Raw genomic sequence first — 14,673 nt, forward strand, 5'->3', positions numbered from 1 at the left:
CCAGGCGCCCTTTTTTGATACATGTGTGTTTTACATGTGTGACCTAAATGTGGGTTGCAGCAACTTCGCCTGTGTGGCCCTGACTGCACACTTGGTACAATCATGCTCCCAGGCATACGTTAAAAAAGGGCGTCAGGAAAAAAGGGCGCGGGGTGAAAATGATAAAATATTGTACTGTATTTTGTTTACAAATAATGTTTTACAAATTTATAAATCATTAAATAATGTGTATGAAATCGGCCATTGTGAAAACGTTAATCTTCCCTGTTTCAAAAGTGAAACTTATAATTACGTTTCTTAAAAAAACGGTAATATATGTTTAATCGTTATAATTGTATATTATTGTGAATAACCTTCATTTATCGTTTCTTCTTATAATAAAATCTGAAAATATTATTTATTACGATTATATAAATATAAGTATGTTCGTAATAAGTGTTGTAAAATATTAGTAAGTATTACTAAAATGTTACTAAAACTATACTCAACCCTACTCTCATACAGAACCCTCCCTGTACCTATCCCTAACCCCTAGACCCCCCTGGTGGTGCCTAAACCTAAGAACCCCCTGGTGGTGCCTAAATCTAAGACCCCCCTGGTGGTGCCTAACCCTAAGACCCCCCTGAAGGTGCCTAACCCTAAGACCCCCCTGGTGGTGCCTAAACCTAAGACCCCCCTGGTGGTGCCTAACTCTAAGACCCCCCTGGTGGTGTCTAAACCTAAGACCCTAAACCTAAGACCCCCCTGGTGGTGCCTAACCCTAAGACCCTCCTGGTGGTGCCTAACCCTAAGACCCCCCTGGTGGTGCCTAAACCTAAGACCCCCCCTGGTGGTGCCTTACTCTAACCACCCCCCTTAGTGATCGCTTTATTATGTGGATAATAATGTTTTACAAATAGTGACTGTAAAAAATATATTGCAATTTACGTCACGTACTGATCGCTTTATTTTGTGAATAATAATGTTTTACAAACAGTAAGGGATAAAATTTTAGATAATGTTTTAGTTAAATAGGATAAATATGTTTAGTATTTTTATAAACGTTATTCGTCCCGGGTGCATTTTCTAAACGTAAATCATCACAAGCACAGTTATAAAACATTAAAAAATCTCTGGGCGCCGTTTATAAAACGTTATTAATCTCAGGCGCCATTTTTTCCTGTTCAGCGCCCATTAAACAATATTTACTATAGGAGTGAATGGTGGCACCCTTTTTGTCTACTAGCTGCCTGCGCCCTTTTTTCCTGTTACCCGCTCCCAGTGCGAGGAGTGCTCTGCATATGTGTGGTTCTCTTAAGAATGAACCACGCATGTGCAGAGCACTCAAGGCGCCAGGAGCATGATTGAGCTAGGTGCACAGATGGGGCCATACAGTCGTCACAACCCGTGAGAATGGAGGGGTCCAAAAGGATGCTGAGGGACTTCACAGATTACAGGCCCCATAAAGTCCAAGGATAGGTTCGCACACCAGCTTTTCAATAAGCATACCGTATATACTCGGCTATAAGTCGAGAAATTTTGGACTGACTCAAAGTATAAAAGTGGGGGGGTCGCCTTATACTCGAGATAGTCCAAAATTTCCCCACTTATAGCCAGGAATGGGGAGGCACCTCTTTCTCTCCCCCTTCCTGTAATGTTAAGCAGACAGTTTATTGAAAATCCCCCTCCCTCCCACCACCATGCAAAGGAGCCTCTTGTCACTATTTCTCCCCCCTGTGTAATCGCTAAAGTGGAAGCTTCTCACTCACTAATCCATCGGAGCACAGCGCTCTTCTCCCTGTAGTCACGCTGGCTGGGCTGTGTGTGCATCAGCTCACAGCTACGAGCCCCGATGTCATGTGACTTCATGTATCACATTACATCGGGAGCTGTAGCTTATGCATACAGCCCAGTCAGCGTGACTACAGGCAGAAGAGAGCTGTGCTCGGATGAATTAGTGTGAGTTTGAAGCTTCCACTTTAGCAATTACACGGGGGAGAGATAGAGATAAGAGGCTCCTTTGCGTGGTTGTGGCTGGTGGGAGGGAGAGGGATTTTCAGTAAACTGTCTGCTTTGCAGCGCGGGATAGCTCAGTGAGTGATTGCTGGCTTCAGTGATCACACAGAGGGGGGAGAGGTAGAGAGAAGAGGCCTCTTTGCATGGTGGTGGGAGGGAGGGGGGCTTTTTAGCAAGCTGTCTGCTAACACTGCTGGGAAGGGGACACAGGGGAATAGCTATTGCCCACCAGTGACTGCACAGGCAGGGGGACACAGGGGCCTCACAGCAGGAGCCACACAGCCAGGCGGACACAGAGGCCACACAGCCTGGGGGACACAGAAGCCACACAGCCAGGGGAAACAGGGGCCACACAGCCAGGGGAAACAGGGGCCACACAGCAGAAGCCACACAGCCAGGGGAAACAGGGGCCACACAGCAGAAGCCACACAGCCAGGGGAAACAGGGGCCACACAGCCAGGGGAAACGGGCCACACAGCCAGTGGGACACAGATGACACACAACTAGAGGGGCCACACAGCCAGGGGGACAAAGGGGCCACACTGCTAGAAGGGCCACACAGCCCTTAACTTTGCTGCACCGACTTATATTTGAGTAATTAATAAATTCCTGTTTAAGAGGGTCAAATATTGGGGTCGACTTATACATGAGGTCGACTTGTATCCGAGTATATACGGTAAGTGTTGTTTATTTCTTCATCATATGTCAAACACTATGTATGACAATTGTTTCGGGGCCACATGGGTCCCCTTCATCAGATAAGTGCAGACAAACCAGACAAGTGCAGAGGTTTGTCTGCACGTATCTGATGAAGGGGACCCATGTGGCCCCGAAACAATTGTCATACATAGTGTTTGACATATGATAAAGAAATAAACAACACTTATGCTTATTGAAAAGTCGGTGTGCGAACCTATCCTTGGACTTTATAGAACTGAATGGGATGTTGGCTTTGCATCCAAGGTTCTGCACCCTGAATACACACGGTAAGGTGTGCCGCTCCTAACCTTATCTGGCTACAGATTACAGGCTCCAGGTTAGTAAAAGGCTGCCAACTTTTGTTAAGTCAGGGTGGGGGGGGTAAGTTTAGGCATAGGGAGGAGGGTTTAGGTTAACCTTGGAAGAGTGGTTAAGGTTAGATGTGGGCATATACACTAAGAGGTAGCGCTCAAGGTGTCTAAGTTTTCAGCACAGCATTGTGTCAGAATTCAATAGTGCTCATAAATAATTTCACCTAAACAGAATAAAGACCTCTAAAAACAGTCTAAAAAAGTCCTTGTGCCAACACATTAAAAGTCCAAGTGCCAAGGCCCTAATGTTGCAAATTGTTGCTACTGGTTAATTTCCTTCTCCATAAGGGGATGCAGTGTTCAACCTTTACATCTGCTTGCTGATCACATACACAGACCTCCACCAACACCCTTTGTAGTCCACTCACCGCTGGCCTAGACCAACCAATGGTCTATATGCGCCTTGGGACCGTTTCCGGGTCGTCCCCCACCTCTCCAGCAAAGACCTTCACAGATCACCCCAGATTCTTCATAAATCTTGTTCACACCTCTTTGAAAAAGAACTACCATAGAGTAATACTGCTAAAATATGTTTATTGTTAAAACGCAATTGCACTCACATGTTCCTCATAAAACCATCGCATGGAGTAATTTGTTAGACGGGCTCTCCCCCGTTCAGGTGGCCTGGCTGGCAGGCTTGTCTGCACGTCTGTCCCCAAAACTTCCGCTGCGCATACGGAATGAAGAGACGCCGCACGTGTCCTCCTGTCGCCGCTCACACTGATGAGTCACTGTGTGACGAAATCGATAGGGCGGAGTTCAATGCGGAAGCGGATTGGTACAAGCTAGTGTGAGCGGCGACAGGAGGACACGTGCGGTGTCTCTTCATTCCGTATGCGCAGCGGAAGTTTTGGGGACAGACGTGCAGACGAGCCTGCCAGCCTGGCTACCTGAACGGGGGAGAGCCCGTCTAACAAATTACTCCATGCGATAGTTTTATGAGGAACATGTGAGTGCAATTGCGTTTTAACAATAAACATATTTTAGCAGTATTACGCTATGGTAGTTCTTTTTCAATGAGGTGTGAACAAGATTTATGAAGAATCTGGGGTGATCTGTGAAGGTCTTTGCTGGAGAGGTGGGGGACGACCCGGAAACGGTCCCAAGGCGCATATAGACCATTGGTTGGTCTAGGCCAGCGGTGACTGGACTACAAAGGGTGTTGGTGGAGGTCTGTGTATGTGATCAGCAAGCAGATGTAAAGGTTGAACACTGCATCCCTGTAACGATTGTGGAATCGTATTCGCGGTCAACGCAACAGACGTGCGCTGACACGGCGGATTTCCTCCACAAGCGTATATTTGAGGACACCCAGGCTAGGTGCTATGCACCCGCAGAGGGCAATTCCCTCCGGCAGATGGCGCTGTGGAGTGCAGGCGAACACAGTCGCTGCACAGCCACAGATGCCAGACGGGAATTGTACAGATCCAGGACAAGGTACGATCAGGCAGGGCTGGATAGCCCACAAGAAACAGAGCAAAGGTACGGAACCAATGTGTGTCCACCAAACTAGTCGCCACCCAGCGACGGTGAACACACAACGGCGGAAACGAAGTGGGAATGCAATCGCAAGAATGGCGATTGCCGACAGAGACACAAGACTGAGCAAAACAGGGCACGAGGGTAGCAAAGGCAGAGCAAATAATACAATGAGGAGATACGGAAAATAACAAACGCTAGCTAACCGCGAACACCGCACTCATTCGCAACAGTGCACGCGGTTATGCGCGGTCTACACGTGATAAGCACAATAGAGACAAGCACGCCTAACTAACCATTAACAGACAAACATGAAACAGAGGACGCGAGCGCTTGCTTAACGGTTACCTCACCGAGCCTCCAGCAAGCGTAGCAGACAAAACAGACACACGAAAACAGGGACAAGCGAGAGATAGGATCCACAGCACTAGCGAAAAGTGGCTAGCGCGATCCAGGTACAGAGTAGCAGAACAGAAGGATCCCCAGCGCTAGCGAAAAGTGGCTAGCGCGATCCCAGAAGACAGAACAGAAGGATCCCCAGCGCTAGCGAAAAGTAGCTAGCGCGATCCCAGGAGACAGAACAGAAGAGATAGCTGGTAGCAACCGCTGCACCAGCTATACTCCAAGAACAGAGATCAGAACCATTTCCTGTCGACCACCGTTGGGACAGGACAATGGCAACAGAACAAACAAACAGATAATACAACCTGACTGGGCTAGAAGGGGAGCCTAAAGCAACCCCCAGGACTTAACTATACTAGATAGCAACGGCTGACACTCCAGCAGTGTCCATCAGGAACAGACCATGGAAGGGAAATGACCAGCAAAGCCTTCTGGGAAACATAAAGCTCTTATAGTGCCAGTCATCAAAGAAGGCAGGTAGGGGATTTGCATAACGAATGTATGCAAATTCCCCAGCAAGAGAACAGACCAGAAACTTGCAATGGAAAGACAGGTCTCTGTTCCAGAGACCTGCAGCCCACAGACTAGAGCAATGGACAAACAGCTGTCTGCCTGTGCAGCCAGCTGAGCGGATCATCACAATCCCCTTATGGAGAAGGAAATTAACCAGTAGCAACAATTTGCAACATTAGGGCCTTGGCACTTGGACTTTTAATGTGTTGGCACAATGACTTTTTTAGACTGTTTTTTAGAGGTCTTTATTCTGTTTAGGTGAAATTATTTATGAGCACTATTGAATTCTGACACAATGCTGTGCTGAAAACTTAGACACCTTGAGCGCTACCTCTTAGTGTATATGCTTACTATTTAGAAGAGGAGGCGAACAGGTGCTGTGTATCATATTTGTCTAGCTGTGAGCGCTTACCTCTTTTTGACAGATAAGGTTAGATGTGGGCTGGGTGAAAGGTTAAGGAGAGGAAGGGATAAGGCTAGGCATGGGTAGGGGGTGGTTAAGGTTAGTTGTGTGAAGATTAAGGTTAGGCATTGGGGGTTGGGTGGTTAAAGAGTAACTCTCGGGCATAAAATCAAAAATCAATTCTCTATTTTTATCTAGTAAACAAGTAATAAGGATGCTAACCATGCAATCCAAAAGTTAAAAATCATTCTTTTTTTTCTTCTCAGCAGAATATCATTTACCAGGTCCCCTGGCTCTTATTTGATACATCTGGCACAAAAAAAAAGTTGCAGTGTATGCTGTTTTTTTTTTCTTCTTTACTTTCCTCCCCTTTTCCCCTCAGACATAACTAATGCAGCCTGATCGAGGGCCCTGTGGGGGGAAAAGTTGCTTTTCCCTGTCCTTGGAGACTGACAACTAAGGGCATGGAGAGAAAAAAACGTTCTGCTCTATGCACAATTGTTCTAATGACTGCATCTGCTCCACCACTGAAAGGAATCATACAAAGTTTTGCAGACAAAGATTTGTAGGCATTCCCTATTCAGTGTTCAGCAGTGTCGAGGGGGAAGGCATCCAGAGTTTCGTAAAGGGGCACAGTGAGGTCTAGTTACGCCATTGAATACAGTATCTGTACCTCATCAGCCATCCAAAATCCTCCTTAACCAAGCCCTTAAAAACGATTTTCACTTTTAGCATTGTGGAACCAACAGCCCAGGATCTTTCTTCATTTTCTAAGAGAACAAATGAAAGATGCTTCAAATGACACTTCCATGAAGCCAGTGGATACATTTAATTCCAATAAAGCAGAAATTGCTGGTTCCACATGCAGTACTTGCAGTGGTGTTGCAAGGCCAATTTCATTCAGAGGGTGTCTGTCAAAAAAAGGCACACGGAAATTTGGACGCCCAGTAATGCCAGTAGTAAAATATCAGTATTTAATACCAATATTTTACTATTAACATGTAAAATATAGAAATTGAATAACAATATTTTACTATGGCTAAATGTGAGAAAACGCGGAAAAACCGCCGCTAGGAGGGCGGCTGATTCCGCGTTCAGCATGACTACTTGTGCGCATGGGCCTGCATCCACTAGCTTGGCGGAACGCGGAGAAACCGCCGCATGCTTAGTCGACAAAGCGGCGGATTCCACGTCCGACAAGGAAGTTTGCACACAGGGACCTGCCGCTAGTGGGATGGCCGAACGCGGGGAAACCGCCGCATGTCCTGACAGCGGTGCGGCTTGCCCCGCGTTCAAGTCAGCAGAGACATTGCAACACATGTCTGGTGTGGCTGGGACAGATAGTCCGCATAGGTTCAGGATGACGCACGCGCGCGCTAAGAGGCAGAGCCTTTATGGCAGTCAGAAGGATGTCAGCTGATCCAGCCGATCAGCTGACGATTCTTTCAGGTTTTATTGGTCCAGCACTTAGGGGAGGCGCTGGAGAGTGCTAGTGTATATATACTGGGTGCTGGTCATTTCTCTGGTGTCGGGCGTTGTGATCACTACGTGGTAGCACTCAGACCTTGTCAGAATCTGTGATCTATCTGTGTTATTATCTAGACTAGTTCCAGGGTGTTGATGACCAAGGACCGCACACCTCAGTCTAGGGAAACCTGAATATTATTGTGTTATTATCTAGACTAGTTCCAGGGCATTGATGACTACGGAGCTCACACCCAAGACTAGGATACAGTTTACCAGCCTGTTATTATCTAGACTAGTTCCAGGGTGTTGATGATCAAGGAGCTCACACCCAAGACTAGGCATTGTCGTATATTTGTTATGACCTTCTGCTTTCCTGACTATTCTTCTGATCGCTGATTAGGTACTTCGCTATATCTGATACTCTGTTGCCGAACTCAGCCTGTCTTAGGATTCCGTTTCTGTCTCCTGTCTCTGTCCCTGATTTGTCTGTCTGTTGCCGACCCGGCTTGTCCGACCTCGAGAGCTATCTCCTCTGCTTAGAGATAGCTCACAGACCTGAGAGTGACACCCTGTCTTGGTGTCACTCCCACTCTGTCCTTCCTACTCTCAGCCTGACTCCTCCCTCGGGAGAGTCTCAGGCCTGTGGAAGGAACGTGTTACTGTGCAGTAATCTTTACTGCTGGCACCTGCTCCTCAGGTGCAATCCTTAAAGTATTCCTGTTACATCCTACACTCATATCTCCCTGGTGTCCAGAGGTTAGTGATATATCTGATTATCGGTGATACTGCAGATCATCAATAATCGGGTATATATCTGTATTCTCGGTGATACTGCAGATCGCCGGTAATCAGATCCTCTCTGTGTTACACCGATCGTTACACTAAACCTAAGCCTACTCTTACACAGAACCTTCCCCCTGGAGCAAACATCGACCCCCACCCCCTTCCCTGCGCAAACTACCTACCTGACACCTAGTTCTAACTTCCCACACCCCCATGCCTAACCTTAACTTCCCCCACCGCTAACCAGTTTTCAGCTGCTGCCATAGGCATCTATGGAATTATTGGCATTGAACCATAATTTAGGTGTCCACGGTTCCTGACATATAGCGGGCACTGTACCAGATTATGGCACATTGCCGATAATTCTATAGGCACCCAAATAACGTCTCAATGCCAATATTTCTATAGGCGCCTATGCCGGGTTCCTAACTTCCACCGCAAGCAGGCATCCAAATTGCCTTCCTCCATTCAGCAGTCCCTACACCAGCAGTGGAACCAAACACTTTCTACACAAACAGTGAGGAGGACATACACAGCAGGACACATATGTATGTGGAAAATAAAGTTCGAGAGTGAACTTCAATGAAGATCTTCTTTATTTCTACCGTACTGATTACAGTACAGCCAAGATTACAAAATGTTATGCCAAAGCTTGCCTAATGTTTCAACCTAACGGGCTCATTGCATGCTTAGTTTTTACAGCATAGATCTGACAACTTTCCGTGAACAGTTCTCACTTTGTTTGTCCTCTGCAGGGTACTCATGTCATCCCATTACTGCATTCAGTCCTTCGAGACAAGGAATACTTTGAGAAGCCGGATGAGTTTTACCCTCAGCACTTCCTGGACTCAGATGGGAACTTTGTAAAGAATTAAGCATTTCTACCATTTTCTGCTGGTGAGTAGTTCCAAAAGCAGCACATATCCCGGGTCCAACACAACTGTTACCAGAAAAGGAAAGACTGAGTTAACAGAGGGGACCAATAGGGGACATAGACTGTGGCTCTGTGAACAGTGATGCGTGTTGAATGAATGGCCTCTACAGTAGTGATGATCGTAATCTGCTAATTATGATTACGCAAAATTACATGTAATTTTTTGTAATTGCAATTTGGACATTTAATTGATTTTGCGTAATCCATCCCTAATTTTGGTAATGATGTAATTGTGTGCTTACATAAGCGGTTAATAGCAAAGCTCCCATACATGTTATCATCATAAAATGTGGTATGAATATTAAAGCAGATCCAAGATGAAAAACAAACTATAACAAGTAACTTGTCTATATATCTTATCTAAAGTTTAGATGGTTTACACCGCAAATCTAGCTGCAAACAGCTTTAATAGAAAATGATTATTTATTCCTGTGATACAATGACAGCAGCCATGTTGTTTGTAAACATTACACAGAGGCAGGCTTATCTGCACCATCAGCACTCAGACTGTGAAAAAAACCTAATCCCCCCTTCCTCCTCCCTCTGCCTCTGAAATCTCTGGCTAGTAACACCTCCTCCTCCCCCTGCCCAGATTGAGCTCCCATGAGCCCTTGCTACTGCCAAGGCTCTCTGAAAACCTGTGGGCGTGGTTTATTAACTTTATAGGGAATTAGAGTATTAAAACAAAAGCAAAAAAGTATTTGGCTTGAGGAATGCCCTATAAACAATAGGAAAGGAACACAATTATGCAATGAGTAAAAGTTCACCTCAGATCCACTTTAAGGGGAATAGTGTAAACAAGTCAAAAACATAATTTTTCAAAAAAGACCTTGTAGTTTTTAAGATAATCAATTTTGAAAATGCAAAGGAAAAAATGCTATTAAACTGTCATTTTTCTGAGTTTAAAAACCATTCTTCCTTTGCATATTCAAAATCGATTATCTCAGAAACTGCAAGGTCTGTTTGCAAAAAAATGTTTGACTTTTTCCCACTTGTTCCCACTATTCGTCTTAACATACGTTGCAATTTTGGTGATGATAGCATGTATGGGGGCTTTGCTGTTAACTGCTAAATTTGCCACAAAATTATGCAACATTTTGCGTAATTACGCAGGTAGCAAAAACAAGTTTTTAGAAAACAGTTTTTTCTACCTAAATAATTTATTTATGTACGTACAGAAACTTTTTTGCTACTACCGCATAATTACGCAAAATTGCAGATGGATTACGTTTACATGCATAATTAATTACAATTTTTTTCCAAAAATTTGCATGAAGAATTTACATTATAATTGCGAATTACGATGCAAAATTACAATTATGAAAAATGTGTGCTCATCACTATTCTGTGGAAGGCGCAGCAGTCACTCGTTTACCGCACATCGCTGTCTAGCCAGTTGTATTTATTAGCAGTTAGTGAATGGTGTGGGGAAGAGTAAGGAATGGGAGGGTGACAGGAGGGACATTTATCAAGAGTGTCTGAGACAAAATATTGGTGGGTTTTTAGAAATCCGTGCAGAACTGTCATAGGCATCTTAAGAAATCAAACTGTTGTAAAATAGTAAATTGAAGGTCCACAGCGCTAAGTTTAAAATTAAACACCTTTAATAATACAAATTGTGTTGGCATTGATCTTAAGCTCACTTAGAGCACCTTCCCCTTTAAACACCCCTGTCGCACACAAACACTCACACAATATCACTGCAGTGAGCACTCGCACAAAAATGTAAAAAAGGGATCCCAGTAAAAGATCAAGGATGAGGATATAAAAAGCTTTTGTTGATAGAGCTAATGATGGGCATAAAACTTTTTGTGCCGCTCAATAAAGTCCGCAATAAATGGAGTTTCCGTTAGGATTAAATTCATGCATGCATCAATGGCAACTTCTGCTTGTATATATGATACTGCACCAGTTCCTCCGGCGTGGGTGAATCCTCGCTCCGCTGTCTCCCCTCACCGTATGATCTGACACTGGCCTTGTGTATACGGGCACGGAGTCAGCTGATGCCGCCAGGAGTAGGTATTACTTCCGTAGACGCCGCTTCCGTCCTCTGCAGATGGACGGTTCCGTAGGCGGCTTGTTAGTTACTTGCTGGCTTGGGCAATCCCACAGTGACGTCACTGATAGCGTATGTGCGTAGGACGCTGACGTTTCAGGAGGTAACGCCTCCCTTCTTCAGAGCTGCCCAACGATCGCTTCCCCCAGCTTATAAACATTCCTCTTATTCTTAGGATCCACCCACTTCTCCTTGGAAACCAGTGCTGCCGTTTATCTTCCTCCAATTTTCACAACAGCAAGCATACATGTCAGAGTTCATCCACAGCAATTGCTGTGGCTTTTCCACTTCTCATATTTTTGTCATAATAGAGAAAAATAGTTGTCTCCAGATCTTTTTATATTTATCCGAGAATAAAAATGAAAAAATTAAAATAAAAATATGAATAATGTATATGAAAATTCCCCACATATCAATGTGTTTTATTCTATTTTAAAAAAGCATAAAACTCAAAATCACAATTTAACCCTTTGGGGGTCATACTGTCCAGTGCATATATCCAAAATGATTCCGTACGAGATAGTTTACTTATAAAGTCTCCTCCCCTCCAGTCTTTCTCTACTTTCTGTAGTCCACAAAATGTGGTACCCCGTACTGAGCATTTGTGAAATTTCTTGTAATGTGCAGATAAGGGATGTTTTTCATTTCCTTTTTCTATATTATATAGATGTTCCCCTAATCTTTTTTTCAGAGATCTTTTTGTCCTCCCCACATATTGCTTTTGACATGGGCAGCATATCACATATACTATCCCTTTGGTGGAACAAGTAAAGTTACCTCTTATGGGGAATATTTCACCATTGCAAGAGGAGACAACCTCCTGCATCACTCTGTCACCTTTAGTAGCCGCACACATTCCACAATCACCACATCTTCTAAATTTGTTTCCCCTTTTCACTGGGCAAGGATCTGTAATAGTGGGTGCTAAGGGTGAAAAGGGGAAACAAATTTAGAAGATGTGGTGATTGTGGAATGTGTGCGGCTACTAAAGGTGACAGAGTGATGCAGGAGGTTGTCTCCTCTTGCAATGGTGAAATATTCCCCATAAGAGGTAACTTTACTTGTTCCACCAAAGGGATAGTATATGTGATATGCTGCCCATGTCAAAAGCAATATGTGGGGAGGACAAAAAGATCTCTGAAAAAAAGATTAGGGGAACATCTATATAATATAGAAAAAGGAAATGAAAAACATCCCTTATCTGCACATTACAAGAAATTTCACAAATGCTCAGTACGGGGTACCACATTTTGTGGACTACAGAAAGTAGAGAAAGACTGGAGGGGAGGAGACTTTATAAGTAAACTATCTCGTACGGAATCATTTTGGATATATGCACTGGACACTATGACCCCCAAAGGGTTAAATTGTGATTTTGAGTTTTATGCTTTTTTAAAATAGAATAAAACACATTGATATGTGGGGAATTTTCATATACATTATTCATATTTTTATTTTAATTTTTTCATTTTTATTCTCGGATAAATATAAAAAGATCTGGAGACAACTATTTTTCTCTATTATGACAAAAATATGAGAAGTGGAAAAGCCACAGCAATTGCTGTGGATGAACTCTGACATGTATGCTTGCTGTTGTGAAAATTGGAGGAAGATAAACGGCAGCACTGGTTTCCAAGGAGAAGTGGGTGGATCCTAAGAATAAGAGGAATGTTTATAAGCTGGGGGAAGCGATCGTTGGGCAGCTCTGAAGAAGGGAGGCGTTACCTCCTGAAACGTCAGCGTCCTACGCACATACGCTATCAGTGACGTCACTGTGGGATTGCCCAAGCCAGCAAGTAACTAACAAGCCGCCTACGGAACCGTCCATCTGCAGAGGACGGAAGCGGCGTCTACGGAAGTAATACCTACTCCTGGCGGCATCAGCTGACTCCGTGCCCGTATACACAAGGCCAGTGTCAGATCATACGGTGAGGGGAGACAGCGGAGCGAGGATTCACCCACGCCGGAGGAACTGGTGCAGTATCATATATACAAGCAGAAGTTGCCATTGATGCATGCATGAATTTAATCCTAACGGAAACTCCATTTATTGCGGACTTTATTGAGCGGCACAAAAAGTTTTATGCCCATCATTAGCTCTATCAACAAAAGCTTTTTATATCCTCATCCTTGATCTTTTACTGGGATCCCTTTTTTACATTTTTGTGCGAGTGCTCACTGCAGTGATATTGTGTGAGTGTTTGTGTGCGACAGGGGTGTTTAAAGGGGAAGGTGCTCTAAGTGAGCTTAAGATCAATGCCAACACAATTTGTATTATTAAAGGTGTTTAATTTTAAACTTAGCGCTGTGGACCTTCAATTTACAATTTTACAGAGTCAGGTATTGGAGGATTTGCCTGGTCCACTCAGCTGCTGCAATTGTCCATAGGCGCAGGATATCCATACAAACCTTTATAGATGTTGTAAAATAGGAGGAGCTAGGAAGGTCTCTCAGACAGTGCAGTATGTGAGGGGAATTGCTGTTGCTGAGGTAACCAACACACCTGCTGTATTGATACCAGCAGGCTCTGAGGAGGAATTCAGCAAGGGGGAGGAGCACCACAAACCATGTCTAGTCTGCACTCTGCAATCATGTCTAGCCTGCAGTTCTACATCTGTAGAACTGCTATCAAGCACTTCTTAATCTGCGCCAGTTTAGGGATGGATTTGCACTTTTCTTAACTGTAGTGCAGCTCTAGAAATTCATGCTAAATTGCCACTATTAACTAGGATTTAAGAAGGTTCTTATTATCATGCAGAACTGTTCTCCCTGCTGGTTAGAACAGATTAGGAAGAAAAAAACTGTTGGTAATGCATTGATAAATCTCCCCCTGAGTGACTGGAAGGAACAAGGAGACAATGCACAAAGCTTTGTGGATCCAGCAAGAACACACCTAAGTGCTCACCTTGTAGCTTTGTCTTGGGTCAGGTATACTTTAAAGTAAACTTTAACTGAGTAAAAATAACAAAAAGTTTCATATACCTGGGGCCAGGGGCGTCTCTAGCCATTTTGTCACTCCAGGCGCGAAATCCTGTGGCGCCCCCACCCCCTGTGAACCCCACCCCCAAGACCCTTGAAAATCATAATGCAGCTACGTTTCACCAGAAAATACACTTATTGCGGCATGGGTTCACCAGAACATAGTTGTAATGCAGCAGAGCGTTTCACCTTAAAGAATACTTATTGCGGCATGCACTCACACACACCACACACAGTACACACACACCACACACACACACACTATACACACGCACACAGTACACACACACACACCGCACACAACATACACACTATACACAGTACACACACACACACACACACACTATAGACACGCACAGTACACACGCACACACACACACACACTATACACACTATACATACACACACATTACACTATACACACACACACTATACACACGCACACACAGAGCACACTATACACAGCACTAGTGTTGGGCGAACAGTGTTCGCCACTGTTCGGGTTCTGCAGAACATCACCCTGTTCGGGTGATGTTCGAGTTCGGCCGAACACCTGACGGTGCTCGGCCAAACCGTTCGGCCATATGGCCGA

General features: G+C 44.5%; 1 pseudogene; it reads left to right on the top strand.

The window, feature by feature from the left end:
* The window catches only part of LOC137570369 (cytochrome P450 2K6-like), a 65,542-nt pseudogene that overhangs the window by 35,453 nt on the left and 15,416 nt on the right, over nucleotides 1-14,673 (top strand).

The sequence above is a fragment of the Hyperolius riggenbachi genome, chromosome 4 (genome assembly GCF_040937935.1).
Source record: "Hyperolius riggenbachi isolate aHypRig1 chromosome 4, aHypRig1.pri, whole genome shotgun sequence".
Lineage (NCBI taxonomy): Eukaryota > Metazoa > Chordata > Amphibia > Anura > Hyperoliidae > Hyperolius > Hyperolius riggenbachi.